Below are 14,522 nucleotides of genomic sequence, written 5' to 3' on the forward strand. Positions count from 1 at the left end.
TGGATGTCTAAATCAGAAGACCTGCTGAACACAATTACAAGTCAGTTGTACACAGTTGTCAGTTGTATATTTGGCTGTTTGACTGGAATTCAGCTTAAAGCGGTTTTGTACCTAAAAATTCAACTTCATATTATTAAAATCACAAGATAGCATACTTACCTAAATGAACCCTGAAAAAAAAACTATTCATTACTTACCTTATATTTCAGATGTTTCTGCTGACTACCGGGTTGTCCTCCCGTGGGAGTAGGCGTGGTTATCCTCCTCGCAATGGTCCCTGGGAAATTTCTAAGCTATTTCCCAAGAATCCATGGGGGGACAATGAAATTGCGAAATCTCGCGAGATTTCGTTAGGACGCCGGTCACGTGACGAGGGCGTGTCCGAATTTGCCATTTTTAAAGTGGGCAGGCAGCTGTATCTGCCATTACCACCATTGCACACGAGGAAGTATCAGTGAGCATGCGCGAGATGGAGCGGAGCATGGTGGGAGCCGAGCGTCATCAATATAGAGGAAGTAAGTGCCTGTGGGCTTCAGACGCCCACACTTAAAATGGGAAACGCCTGAGCACTTTTTTTAAAAAGTTATCCCGAGCAAAAGAATCGTCGCGCCGGGGGTCAAAAAAACGCAGAGCGTGGATGCTAACCGACGGTAGCAGTCGCCCACCTGTGACACAGGTAAGAAAAAAAAAAAAAAACGGCGGAATCCCGCTTTAATACATACCATTGCCAGAAGGTTTACTGTGTCTCCCAGCACAGTCTTAAGAGCATGAGGAGATTCCAGGAGACAGGTAGTTACTCTAAAAGAGCAGGACAGGGCCGTTAAAGGTCCTTAATCCATCAGCAGGACTGGTATTTGAGCCAGGATGAGCACTGCCAGAGCCCTACAAAATCACCTCAAGCAGGCCACTGGTGTGAATTTTTCTGACCAGAATTGCCAGGTCTGCCACTGGCGCCCTGTGCTTTTCACAGATGAGAGCAGATTCACCCTGATCACATGTGACAGACATGAAAGGGTCTGGAGAAGCCGTGGAGAATGTTATGCTGCCTGTAACATCATTTAGCATGACCGGTTTGGTGCTTGGTCAGTGATGGTCTGGGGAGGCATATCCATTGAGGGGCACACAGACCTCTACAGGCTAGACCAGGGATCTCCAAACTATGGCCTCCAGCGGTTGTGGAACTTCACGTCCCTTGAGGCATTGTAAAACTCGGACATTCAGACATGACTAAGCATGATGGGAATTGTAGTTCCTGAACAACTGGAGGGCCGTAATTTGGAGACCCCTGAGCTAGACAATGGCACCCTGACTGCCATTAGGTATCGGGATGTAATCCTTGGACCCATTGTCAGACCCTACGCTGGTGCAGTGGGTCCTGGGTTCCTCCTGGTGCCAGACAATGCCCGGCCTCATGTGGCGAGAGTATGTCACCAGTTCCTGGAGGATGAAGGAATTTATACCATTGAATGGCCCCTACGCTCGCCTGACCTAAATCCAATAGAACACCTCTGGGACACTATGTTTCGGTCCATCCGATGCCGCCAGGTTGCACCTCAGTCTGTTCAGCAGCGCAGTGATGCCCCGGTTCAGATCTGGGTGGAAATACCCCAGGGCACCATCCGTCGTATCATTAGGAGGATGCCTGGACGTTGTCAGGCATGCATACAGGCCTGTTGGGGCCATACAAACTACTGAGTACCGTTTTGAATTGCTGCAATGAAACTTCAGAAAAATGGACTAGCCTGCTGCATAATTTTTTCACTTAGATTTTCGGGGGGGCTTTGAATTCGGCCCCCTGTAGGTTAATAATTTTAATTTCCATCAAAGGATGTGGCATTCTTTCATTCCTAACACATTACCCAGTCCATATCAGTATAGATATCCAGCATGATATTTTTTCCCATTCAGATCTGATGTGTTTTCAAAGTGTTCCTTTCATTTTTTTGAGCATTTTTTTAGGAAGAACATCAGTCCTACGATGTGGTGGCTGTGCTAGTTTTTTTGCAACTTCTCTTTATTTTTCACCTGCTGATCCTACCGATAACACATTTATTTTTGTACAGCTCAGTCACCGTACTTTGCCTTAGCTATCTTTGGGAGGAGCAATGTTGTCACCCTAGGGCAGGGAATGTGTTAGGGCTGCAGACTTCCTACCCCTCTCCTCACCTTGTTCACATTGGGGAAGTGTGTTCTCTAGATCAGTGGCTGCCAACCTTTTGGACCTCATGGACCACTAATCTCACGGTTTTGAATCCCGCGGACCACTGACATGAATTTTACATGCCTTATACACAGAATGCTGAGGCTCTCTGCCCCCCTTCCCCTGGATCACACTTCTGACTTATACACACAATGCCCCAGCTCTCTGCCCCCCTCCTCCTGGATCACACCTCTGCCTTATACACACAATGCTCTGGCTCTCTGCCCTCTTGCACTCACTGCTGCCTCACAAAGACTCATAATTGGATCTCACCTCCTTATCTAGCCATGTGCTCGAGCTCCGCTCTCCATCCCACAATCTGATCAGCACTGCCATTGGAAGTACCCTCCTTCTTCACCTCCCACTCTCTATACTACTCCTGGTGCCTCTCTCTGAGTTTATACAAGCTGAAATGACAGAGGAAACATCAGGTATCAATGTGCGCTGACAGTATTGACTGTAGGTGTGCATTGAGAACAACACTGGAAACAACATTAGGCGGTATACATCCGTCGCATAGTTGAATTGTGACAGAACCACTGGGGACTGCCAAAATTTTCCCTTGGACCTTCAGTGGTCCACAAACCACTGGTTGGCGACCGCTACGCTAGACCACAGAGGTGAACTGGATAGAGCCCAGGGGTGGGCTGGGCTGGGGGGCAGGGTGGAAATTTCCCCCCAAGCCGGTGCCTACATTATCTTTAAAATGGCCGCTGGCTGTTTGTTCATTTCTTTTTTTTTTTTTATGCTGTGACGGGCGGCCTGGGTCACACAGTTCTCTTAACTCTGGCCGCAGCCACTGCCGATTGGCTGGCTCAATGCTGCAGCCCAGCCTGCACTGCATTGTGGGAGTTGTAGTCCAGCTGCGCTAAAGCTCCTGGAGGTGTGAGCGCAGCAGACTACAACTCCCACCTCCCATGAGTCTCAGAGGCAGGCCAAGTGTGTGTGGCACGTCAGGGGAGGGGACGCCCGGCGCCAAGAATGTCACGTCAACGTGACATGCTGGGAGGAATGGCTAGCTGTAGTCTGCAGAGGAGATGAGACCTGCTTCATCACCCCACCCCCGAAGAGTGGCAAGAACCTGGCGTCTCCAGTGCTCTCAATTAACACTCCCCAGCCTGAAGTAAGGTATCTGTAATAACCTTCACAGAATGGGAAAAGTAAGTCATCATGACAATTTATGATTTAAAATTTTGGCAGTGGCAGCGTGTTTTTTTTTTTTCTAACACCATCCCCCCCACCAGCGGACTTTAGACCCTCCCCCCACCAGCGGACTTAACACCCTCCCCCCCACCAGCGGACTTAACACCCCCACCCACAGCGGACTTAACACCCCCCACCAGCGGACTTAACACCCCCCCACCAGCGGCCTTAACACCCCCACCAGAGGCCTTAACACCCCCCCACCAGCGGCCTTAACACCCCCCCACCAGTGGCCTTAACACCCCCCCACCAGCGGACTTAACACCCTCCCCCCACCACCAGCGGACTTAACACCCTCCCCCCCACCAGCGGACTTAACACCCTCCTCCCCCACCAGAGGCCTTAACACCCCCCCACCAGCGGCCTTAACACCCCCCCACCAGTGGCCTTAACACCCCCCCACCAGCGGACTTAACACCCTCCCACCACCACCAGCGGACTTAACACCCTCCCCCCCACCAGCGGACTTAACACCCTCCTCCCCCACCAGCGGACTTAACACCCTCCTCCCCCACCAGCGGACTTAACACCCTCCTCCCCCACCAATGGACTTAACACCCTCCTCCCCACCAGCGGACTTAAAACCCCCCCACCAGCGGACTTAACACCCCCCCACCAGCGGCCTTAACACCCTCCCACCCAGCGGCCTTAACACCCCCCCACCAGTGGACTTAACACCCTCCCCACCAGCGGACTTAACACCCTCCCCCTCTCCCCACCAGCGGACTTAACACCCTCCCCACCAGCGGCCTTAACAGCCCCCCACCAGCGGAATTAACACCCCCCCACCAGCGGCCTTAACAACCCCCACCAGCGGCCTTAACACCCCCCCACCAGCGAACTTAACACCCTCCCCCCACCAGCGGACTTAACACCCTCCTCCCCCACCAGAGGCCTTAGCACCCCCCCAACAGCGGCCTTAGCACCCCCCACCAGCGCCCTTAACACCCCCCTACCAGCGGACTTAACACCCCCCACCAGCGGACTTAACACCCTCCCCCCCACCAGCGGACTTAACACTCTCCCCCCACCAGCGGACTTTACACCCTCCCCTCCACCAGCGGACTTAACAATCCCCCCACCAGCGGCCTTAACACCCCCCCACCAGCGGCCTTAACACCCTCCCCCCCACCAGCAGCCTTAACACCCCCCCACCAGCGGCCTTAACACCCTCCCCCCCACCAGCGGCCTTAACACCCTCCCCCCCACCAGCGGTCTTAACATCCTCCTCTCCCCCACCAGCGGACTTAACACCCCCCACCAGCGGTCCTAACACCCCCCCACCAGCGGACTTAACACCCCCCCACCAGTGGACTTAACACCCCCCCACCAGCGGAATTAACACCACCCCACCAGCGGACTTAACACCCCCCCACCAGCGGACTTAACACCCCCCCACCAGGGGACTTAATAGCAATCAAATAAGAACACAGTGCTATAAAAAGCTAGGAGGGTGCTGCTCACCCCAAGTAGATACAAATAGAACTAGTTCCCCCACAAACGGGGTTTTTAGGCAGCAAGAGACAGTAATAGAAGCCAATAGAAGTAGTATAAAAGGTATTTTAATAATAATTGGTAAAAACAAACATGAGCTTCACCTGAACACTTGGATAACAGACAAAATCATGTATATAAAGTACATATAATGTCACATGGAAGTAAAATAACAGACACAACTATGTTACACTGTATGAGTAGATAACAGTGAGAGCATAAAGCTAACGCGTTTCGACCCCAAAGGGGGTCTTCTTCAGAGATGGTGGTCTGTTAAAAGAAAAACAAGATTACACTGAATAAATAAATCCGGTATTATACATATTAAGGATACCCAATATTAATTTAAAAATGGTTTACCCAGTAGTGTACTTCCAGGTAGGTAAGGTGGATTATAGTGCTTCAGAAAAAAGGTTCTCCCATAGGGCAATGTCTCAATTTCCTTTACGCATCTTGAGTGGTACCTGGTCCGTATGTATTGCCAAGATGCCAGATGGAAGAGGAGGTAGCGTCACAAACCCACTGGCGTGACTCGCAGGAGGTCACACTATTGCCTTGCCCCCCAGAAGAGGAAACTCCGGGGGGGTAGGTGCAAGTAAGGGTACACCGAAGATATGGCGGGTCACACCTGCAGCGAGATCCCAACAATGGCAAAAAATTAATTAAGTAATTGAAAGCGAGGATTATTTAATATTGGAAACATGGAGTGCATACATGATATGGGGATAATGGTATCATATCCCCATTATGTATGCCAAAGGTTGTACACATGTATATATATATACACACTTGCACCCCCAATTGTCCAAATGTCCATATAGCATGCTTTCTAAAACCCGGACAAAGAAAGAAAGAAAATAAAAAAGGGGGGGAAGGGGGACCATGCCTGGGAGTCCAAGGAGCCTAAGAAAGAGGGGAACGAAGGAAGAAATGGCCTGGAATGAGTAGGTGTGTAAGTGTGTGTTGGTGTGTGAGTCATGACACGCAAGAGAAGGGGGATGGGAAAAAAGAAAAAAGGGAAGAAGGGGAAATGAAAGGGTGATGGGAAATGGGCTAGTGAAGACGGTGTAAGTATACACTTAAGCAGAGAAAGAAAAAGTGCGCAAGGGAATGGTGAAAAAGTGAAAAAATGAATAAATAATGATATATGCGGGTCATACATCAAACAAACAAGAAAACACCACATGTGAAGGTGTGCAAAAACAAAATGCGCTAAACTGGGTGACAGTGGTAGGGGACATAATCAATAAAAGTGTCAAGTGCATGATGATATATACATACAGGAAAAGTGTGTCTGTGTGGTGTGTGAGAAAATACCAAACAGGTGTATTAGCGTCATTGGAATAGCCAGGCAAGTGGTGAGATTATTACCTGAATTGTAAGACCTAATGGGAGACTGTTCCAGAAGGTAAAGATGAGGGACGGCGACTTAGGCGTTAGTCCACAAGTGGTAACTGGCGCAGTCCCTACAACGTATTTCCTGAAGTCCGATCTGTAAGTTAGTTTAGATCAGTCCTCATATTAAACAGCCAGTAAAAAGGCTTGTTTTGGTGCAGTGTATCACCGAATATAGGTCAAATACAAAGGGGAAATAAATGCTCACTTAACAACAGATACAGGTTTCTTTCCTCCTGGATGAATATACACCTCCTATGAAGGAAGGTTCGTATATAAAGCCTGGAGATTGGCTGCAGGTGCAAACGCCCACCAATCAGTCGGTGTATCCAAACGTGTTGGCTGCCTGAATAGGATCAGCCTCGTGTGGCCGCCCCGGCGTCCTGGAAGGCCGGAAACCGGCCCCGAAATTTCGTCACTTCCGTCGCAAAAACGTGGCGTCACAACGTCGCGCACGTTCGCTCGATCGAACGGACGCGCGCGAAGTTATATGTCACGCACGTTCGCCCAGACGAGCGGACGTGCCTGAGGTGTGCGCCCGGAAGTGTCCAAGGATGCCGCCGGCAAGGGAATATGTGTCCACCATCCCTCAACAAGGGGGGAGGGGGAACCAATGGAGAGGCCTGTCTGTAAATTACAGGCAGAAACCACTCCTACCCTTGCCGGGGAGTCAGAACAGGGGGCAGACCTATTATCCCCTCCTCACCTCTGTAAATTGGCAAAGGACCATTAGAGATTTTGAGGGAAGAGAGACATATTCTCAACGGGAGGAAAAAAAATTGTTATATTATAAAATAAGGATTAAGCGATGTCAAAAAGCCGAGACTAGCCAGGTACCCCCTGAGCACCCACCTGGGATCTTCGGGACTGGTCAAGGGATGGGAAGTGTAGGGGTGAAGAGAATGGAAGAAAAAAAAAAATAATAATTATTATAATAAAAAGGAGGTTGTGCTCGTGGAGGGGAAGAAGATCCAAAGGTGGGGGAAAAGGAGAGGTAGATGGCAGGTCGGGGCATATCATCACAAAAAGCCAAGTAGAATTCACCAATCAAGTTGTATAATTATATAATACTCTACAAAATTTAATGGCGTCTATTATCATGTAAATATAAGTCTCTATCAAGAGCCTGAGCAGAGCAAATATGCAAACTATAATAAAATGTACATCAATTAAAACACATGACAGTTAGACACATGGTTTTTCTGGGTAATCACTGATATAAGGATACATTGCATATACAAAAAATCCAAAATAATCTATTGGCGGATACGGAAAAAGAGCCTGAGATGTAATAATGAAGGGAAAAAGGAGAGAGAGGCCCGGGTAGGGGAGAGGAGAGGCCCCCACTGCAAGGCAAGGGAAGCTTTATTGTGTCCTTCCAGAGGAAAATCCTTTAAGGAAGGGAGCAAAAGAGATCGATTCGTTTAAGCCCGGGGCAGAGGTGGCATCCAAGTTGTGTATCCACCTCTGTTCCCGTTGCAATAAGATCTTATTCCAATCCCCACCCCGGGCCGGTATGTGTATGCGATCTAAGGCCACAAATGTAAATTTCGGCATCCTGTAATTATGTACTGTTACAACATGTCGACCAACTGGCAAATAATAATTGCCGATTTCCATACTGTACACGTGTTTGGATACGCGACTGTGGAATTCCTGCTTGGTTTTGCCCACATAGTATGCCCCACATTCGCATTCCATAAGGTATACTATTCCACGTGTTTGGCAGTTTACAAAATGAATGGGTCGAAAGATGCCACCATTTGGTAGGCAAAAGGTCTTATCCCGTCTAATGTACTTACAGCATGAGCAATGATTGCAAGGAAAAGAGCCAAAAACTGAACAGTGTTTGGATCTCTTTGCCGCACTCATGTACTCACTTTGCACTAATCTGTCGTGCAGTGATATGGCCCTCTTGAAAGAAATAGAGGGACGTGTAGCGACAAGACGTCCAATTTTGGGATCATCAGTTAGGATGGGCCAATATTTTTGAATAATATTGTAAATAATGTTGTGTTGTTTGGTAAAGCGCATCGTGATCCTAGGTAGATTGCCCATAGGGTCATCACGTATCTTTTTGGAAAACAAAAGATCCTTGCGAGGTAGGGTTACCACCTTATTAAACGCCCTACATAAACACGAGCGGCTGTACCCGCGTGCTAAGAATCGAATCTGAAGTTTATAAGCTTCTTCTCTGAAGAGGCTATCATTAGAGCAATTCCTGCGAAGACGCAGGTACTGCCCATATGGTATGGACTGTTTTAAGGCACCAGGGGACTTAATACCCCCCCACCAGCGGACTTAACACCCCCCAACCAGCGGACTTAACACCCCCCCACCAGCGGACTTACCCCCCCACCAGTGGACTTAACACCCCCACCAGTGGACTTAACACCCCCCACCAGCGGACTTAACACCCCCCCACCAGCGGACTTAAAGAGGAAGTAAACCCTGATGGGTTTACTTCCTCTTTGATTCCCTGCAAAGGTAAAGCATAATGGGCTACTGTGCATCGCATAATAGTCCATTATGTGTCACTTACCTGACACAGGAGCCAGCGAAGTCACCGCTGTCCCCTGTAGTTCCAAGCGTCCATCTTCTTGGTGGTTCTCCGTGGGTCTCGCTGCTCCGGCGCTGTGATTCGCCGGAGCAGTGATGACGTCACTCCCGTGCGAGCCAACACTCGCGGCATATCGCCGCGATTTGCAGCTTGCCCAGTGTGCCTGCGCACCGTAGACAGCGGTGGCTGTCTTCAGGTAAATATCTCCTAAACTGTGTAGGTTTAGGAGATATTTCTTGGACCTACAGGTAAGCCTTAATCTAGGCTTACCTGTAGGTCAAAGTGGTTTGTAAGGGTTTACAACCACTTTAACACCCTCCCCCGTTATAATCATCCGTTATAAAAACCAGGTGGGCATGGATGGTGAGTTGATTCGGTGGTTCAATGGGCCACTTGACTGTACTTGCCCCCCAGGCCTAAGGCTGCCAGCCCTCCCCTGGTAGAGCCAATAACCTAATTTGTGAGAACACTGGAGAGCACAGAGGAAGTTATGAGCACACTGGATTTTTGCAGGGTCAACAAGTATTTTTGCATTTAATCGAACGATAAAAAAACAATACTTTCAATGATATATTTACCAGACCAAAAGGAATCAAATAATAAAAAAGTATGGTTGATGTGTATGTATACTTCGCTAATAACTAAATATGTACACTGTACTACCAATAAATACAATGCTTTTGCTAGAGGAAGAAATACTTTCTAAGCAAAATAAACAAAAATAAATAAAACACATACACACACACAGATTGACAACAGCAAGAATATATAACTGGATGAGGTAGAGACAGACAAAAAAAGAAAGAAGATAGATGTACTAAAGTAAAATCTGTACGTTGGAGTGTAGAAAAGCAGAACAGATATTCTTACCTTTAAGTGAATGCTGTCTTTATGTACTACTGCCCTATCAATGTAATTTTCATGACCTTGGGGTAGAGAATGTCAAAGATATGACGATGAAACTATTTATCGACTTCTGTGTATTTCAAAGCATACAGGTCTCTTAGGGAGGAGCAGATCAGAGTCCATGAAACCTTTATCAAGATGTACATTTAAAAGCATCAAGTATATAACTAAGTGTAGTAACATTTGTAACAGCGTGTACAAAAAAAATTAAAAAATGCCCTGAAAGGTGTTTCCAACTGTATGTTCAGTATGTAAGAGATGTGTTTGTGAGCATTCAATAAAAGGACATAATAGCAGAAGGAAGGCCACTGTATAAAGTGTTTTGTTTACCAATATAAAATAAGTTATATTTATTGCCAGATTCAGAAAACCTAAGAAATATAGAGTGTATGAAAATAAATATATGTAACATGTACTATACATGTAAGCAAGAAAGGCAGACGCTTTGAAGCAGGTACTGTGAGGGTACACAGGTAAACACTTGTTTACTAGGGCAATTTTGTATAATGTAAATTCTTTATTTTTGTAAAATAAAATACACAAAATGTGACGCAGTACACACAATATATTCACTTAAAAAAACAAACAAAGCATTTACAATCACTTTAATTACTTCTGGACCAAGCCTATTTCTGACATTTGCTGTTTACAAGTTAAAATCAGTATTGTTTGCTAGAAAATTACTTAGAACCCCCAAACATTATACATATATTTTTAAGTATGGACTATGTCACATGGTATTTGCGCAGCGGTCCTTCAAACACAATTTAGTTTATAGTTTTTTTTAAATTCAGTAAAGTTAGCCCCATTTTTTGTATAGTGTGAAAGATAATTTTATGCCGAGTAAATAGATACCTCGAATGTTAGGGTTTTAAATTGCACACACTCGTGGAATGGCAACAAACTACGGTACTCCGGTACTCAAAAATCTCCATAGGCGACGCTTTAAATTTTTTTAACGGTTGCCAGTTTAGAGTTACAGAGGAGGTCTTTTGCTAGAATTTTTGCTTTCACTCTGATGATCGTGGCGATACCTCACATGATTTGAACACTGTTTACATTTGCGGGCACGACTTATGTATGCGTTTTCTTTGATGAGTGAGCATGCAGGGGGGCACTTTTTTTTTACACCGTCCCTTTTAAAAATGAAAAATCTGATCACTTTCATTGCTGTCACAAGAAATGTAAACATCTGGGGGCGGAGCCGGCCGGCGGAGAGAATAGCTGCGTAGTAACACAGCTCCTGCCGACAATACTCTCCGGACCAATTCTCAGCGACGAGAGGCACCTGTTTACCATCGCGATAGAGAGCCGAAGGTGGGCTAACCCCGGAGAACATGCCGAGGAAGCGGAAAGAACGCAAAGGACCGGGTAAGATGACAGATTTCTTCGCCCGCTCCGGCCGCTCAGACTGTAAAGATGGCGCCGGCCATAGTACAGGCACACCACATTCGCCCTCACCGCATGTGGGAAGGGGATGGAGAGGGGACAGTGATTCGACAGAAGAGCGGAGAATTCGCTCACCTGACTCCCGCGCCTCATCTGCCTACAATAGTCCGGCGAAAACTAAACAGAAAATGACAGATCTCTCACCTTCAGGCTCCGAGACAACAGAAAGGGGAGTAATGATAGACGACACTTTGGAATTTCAAGACACCATTGCGGCTTTCCCCACCAACAATGCCCCAGTAATAGACTCCACCATGAAAGAGATGCTAATGACTTTACGCAGCGCTATACACACTGACATGCTGCAATTGGTTAAACAGTGCAAGACCGAGGTCAAGGCTGTGGGCAACAGGGTGACCCATATTGAAAACAAGATGGGCGAATTTACTACGACATTTAATGCTATGGTGGATGCGCAGAACGATCATGACGATGACATCCAATGGCTTAAGTCAAAAGTTGCGGACCTTGAAGACCACTCTAGGAGAAATAACATTAAGATAAGGGGGATCCCTGAAACAGTCCGCTCTCAAGAATTAATGGCGTATTTGGCTACGGTTATGAGAGATGCACTCCCTGACCTCCCATTGGAAGAACTAATTATTGACAGGATTCATAGGCTGCCGAAGCCTAGACATATCCCTGAACAACTTCCCAGAGACACCATTGCACGAATACATTATTACCATGTCAAAGAAAAATTCATGTCCATAACCAGGAATGTGTCCCAGCTGCCGGAAAGCATGCAAGGGCTATCTTTCTTTGCAGATCTATCAGCTCATACAATGCAAAGAAGACGCAACTTGGTAACCATCACCAAGCCATTACGGAATCACAAAATTCCCTATCGGTGGAACTATCCAGCCAAGCTAATCATGACTAGAGGCGACCGAGAATATGTGATCTCCACTCTAGAAGACGGCATCCAACTTCTAGACAAATGGAACATCTTCCCACGACAAGATGACAACCTCCATCTGGCAGGTAAAGATGGCAAACGCAATCTAGACCACTCTACCTGATAATTTCAAAGGTTGGTGCCCTTACCTCGACCCATACACTCCGGAGAGTTACACCGGCGGATTGAACTAGTTAATCTTTCCCCTAAAATTAGCAGGTATTTGCCTGCTCAGATTTCGTAAGAAATTGCCTCTTTTTATATCAAGTGCGGAAAGCACGTTTGTTTGTTTGTTTTTTATTTATTTATTTATTTTTCCCTTTTTCCAATTTTTTCCTCTCTTTTTGTTTCTCCCTTTTTCTTGCAATTTTGGTGTCCACTTGGGCAGCTACTCCGGTTGAATCCTATAAGCTATTAACTCTGTTCGTTTACGACGAGGCTACATAATTAATCCTTGAGATTGTTTTCTACCACTTGGTAATTTTACGGACCGCTGGGTACACCCCACTGCAACATCCTTATATATAACCAATTTTTTGCTTTTTGCTTCCCTGTGGATCTACCACTACGTAGTAATTGACTATGGCTTTTAAAATTACTTCTCTAAATGTCAACGGTTTAAATACCCCTCAAAAAAGGCATATGTTATGGAAAGAAGCTCAATCCCAGAAATGTGATATATTATGTTTACAGGAAACGCATTTTAAGGCACAAGGTCACCCACACTTATCTCACAACCACTATCCCCATTGCTATTATGCCTGTGCACGAACAAAAAAAAGAGGTGTCGCCATCTTAATTAAACAATCCATTGCATTCAAATACAAAACCCACTGCAGTGATGCAGAGGGCAGATATATTATTCTGGCATGTGAGATAGGTGGGGTGGCCTATACCATCGTCAATGCATACGCTCCTAATACTAATCAGATTACCTTTCTGAATAAGTTATGGAAAAAAATACAACAAAACCGGTTCGGTCATGTTATCATATGCGGTGACCTGAACGTTGTCTCTGACCCATGTCTGGATGCTTCCAGTTCTGGTCACAGGAAAACGTTCCGGTTATCCCTGTCAGATTTTACTCGTAAACATGATTTATATGATGTTTGGAGGAGTCATCACTCCAATGAAAAGGACTTCACCTTTTTCTCAAAAGTACATTTATCGTACTCCAGGATTGATGTGTTCTTAGTAGATAAGTTTCTCTTACAAAAGATTTCCGACTCTACCATAGGTATTATCTCCTGGTCCGATCACGCACCGGTTTCTGTAACAGTGGGCACTCAAGGTATCACGACTAAAGCTAACAGATGGCGTAATGACACCCTGCTGTTTGCAGACCCGCTGCTTGCATCGGACATAGGGAATTCATTAAAATCATTTTTTGACTTTAATGATACACCTAATATTGACCCTTTTACTTTATGGTTATCTCACAAAGCGTATATGGGAGGGATCATGTTGAAACATAGTGCAGCCATTCGAAGGAAAAGGAGGCAGCGATTGGAGGACATCCTGCATGACATTAACCGGTTAGAATCCCTGAATAAATCGACACCGTCTTTGAATGTTAGCTCGAAGCTAGCCACAGCAAGGGATGACCTTAGAAATCTTTTAGTAGCACAACATGTTCGAAATGTGCATAGGCTTAAATCTAACTTTTATATGCACGGAAATAAAGCAGGCAAATTACTAGCAAACCAAATTAAAGACAAAATTATTAGACAAAAAATTCCCTTTCTAATCCACCACAAAAGCGGCTCAAAACACATTAATCCCAAAGAAATTGCAGACACATTTAGATGTTACTACGAAAACTTATATAATATACAGAGAGACTCTGACACTCCCCAACCTACGCCAAATTTAATAAATTCTTTCCTAGAAGATATATCCCACCCCTCGCTTCAACCAATAGAATTAGAAAAGCTAAATTCTCCTTTCACTGAATTAAAAATTAAGGACACTATTGCCTCACTTGCCAATAATAAAACACCAGGTCCAGATGGCTATTCCTCAGAATACTACAAAACCTACAAAGACATATTAGTTCCATACCTACAGAGAATCTTCCAAAGCGCTACCTCCTTGTCCTCCTTTCCTGACGAAATGTTACAAGCCACAATTATCACATTACCCAAACCAGGGAAAGAACCAGACAGGGCCCAAAATTTCAGGCCTATATCACTTTTAAATACGGATGTTAAGCTGTACGCAAAAATTTTAGCAAATAGACTGGCGAAAATTCTACCACGCCTAATACACCATGACCAGGTGGGATTCGTGGAAGGTAGGCAAACCACGGACGCCACCAGACGTATACTTAACATCATACATTGTGCGACTGAGTCAAACCAACCGTCAGTTCTCCTGTCATTGGACGCTGAAAAAGCCTTTGACAGGCTACATTGGGG

General features: G+C 46.0%; 1 protein-coding gene and 1 long non-coding RNA gene across 4 annotated transcripts in view; both read right to left on the bottom strand.

Annotated features, from left to right (window-relative positions):
* The window catches only part of LOC143961091 (beta-1,3-galactosyltransferase 1-like), a 169,329-nt gene that overhangs the window by 20,556 nt on the left and 134,251 nt on the right, over positions 1-14,522 (bottom strand). The window lies entirely within an intron of this gene.
* LOC143963717 (uncharacterized) lies at positions 4,950-7,500 on the bottom strand. The gene is made up of 2 exons (XR_013271029.1): positions 5,258-7,500; positions 4,950-5,167 (listed from the first exon to the last, which is right to left on the bottom strand). It is a non-coding gene; the product is annotated as an uncharacterized LOC143963717 (long non-coding RNA).

This window comes from Lithobates pipiens, unplaced genomic scaffold (assembly GCF_037356315.1).
Source record: "Lithobates pipiens isolate NorthernLeopardFrog02 unplaced genomic scaffold, aLitPip1_a1.2 Scaffold_8, whole genome shotgun sequence".
NCBI lineage: Eukaryota > Metazoa > Chordata > Amphibia > Anura > Ranidae > Lithobates > Lithobates pipiens.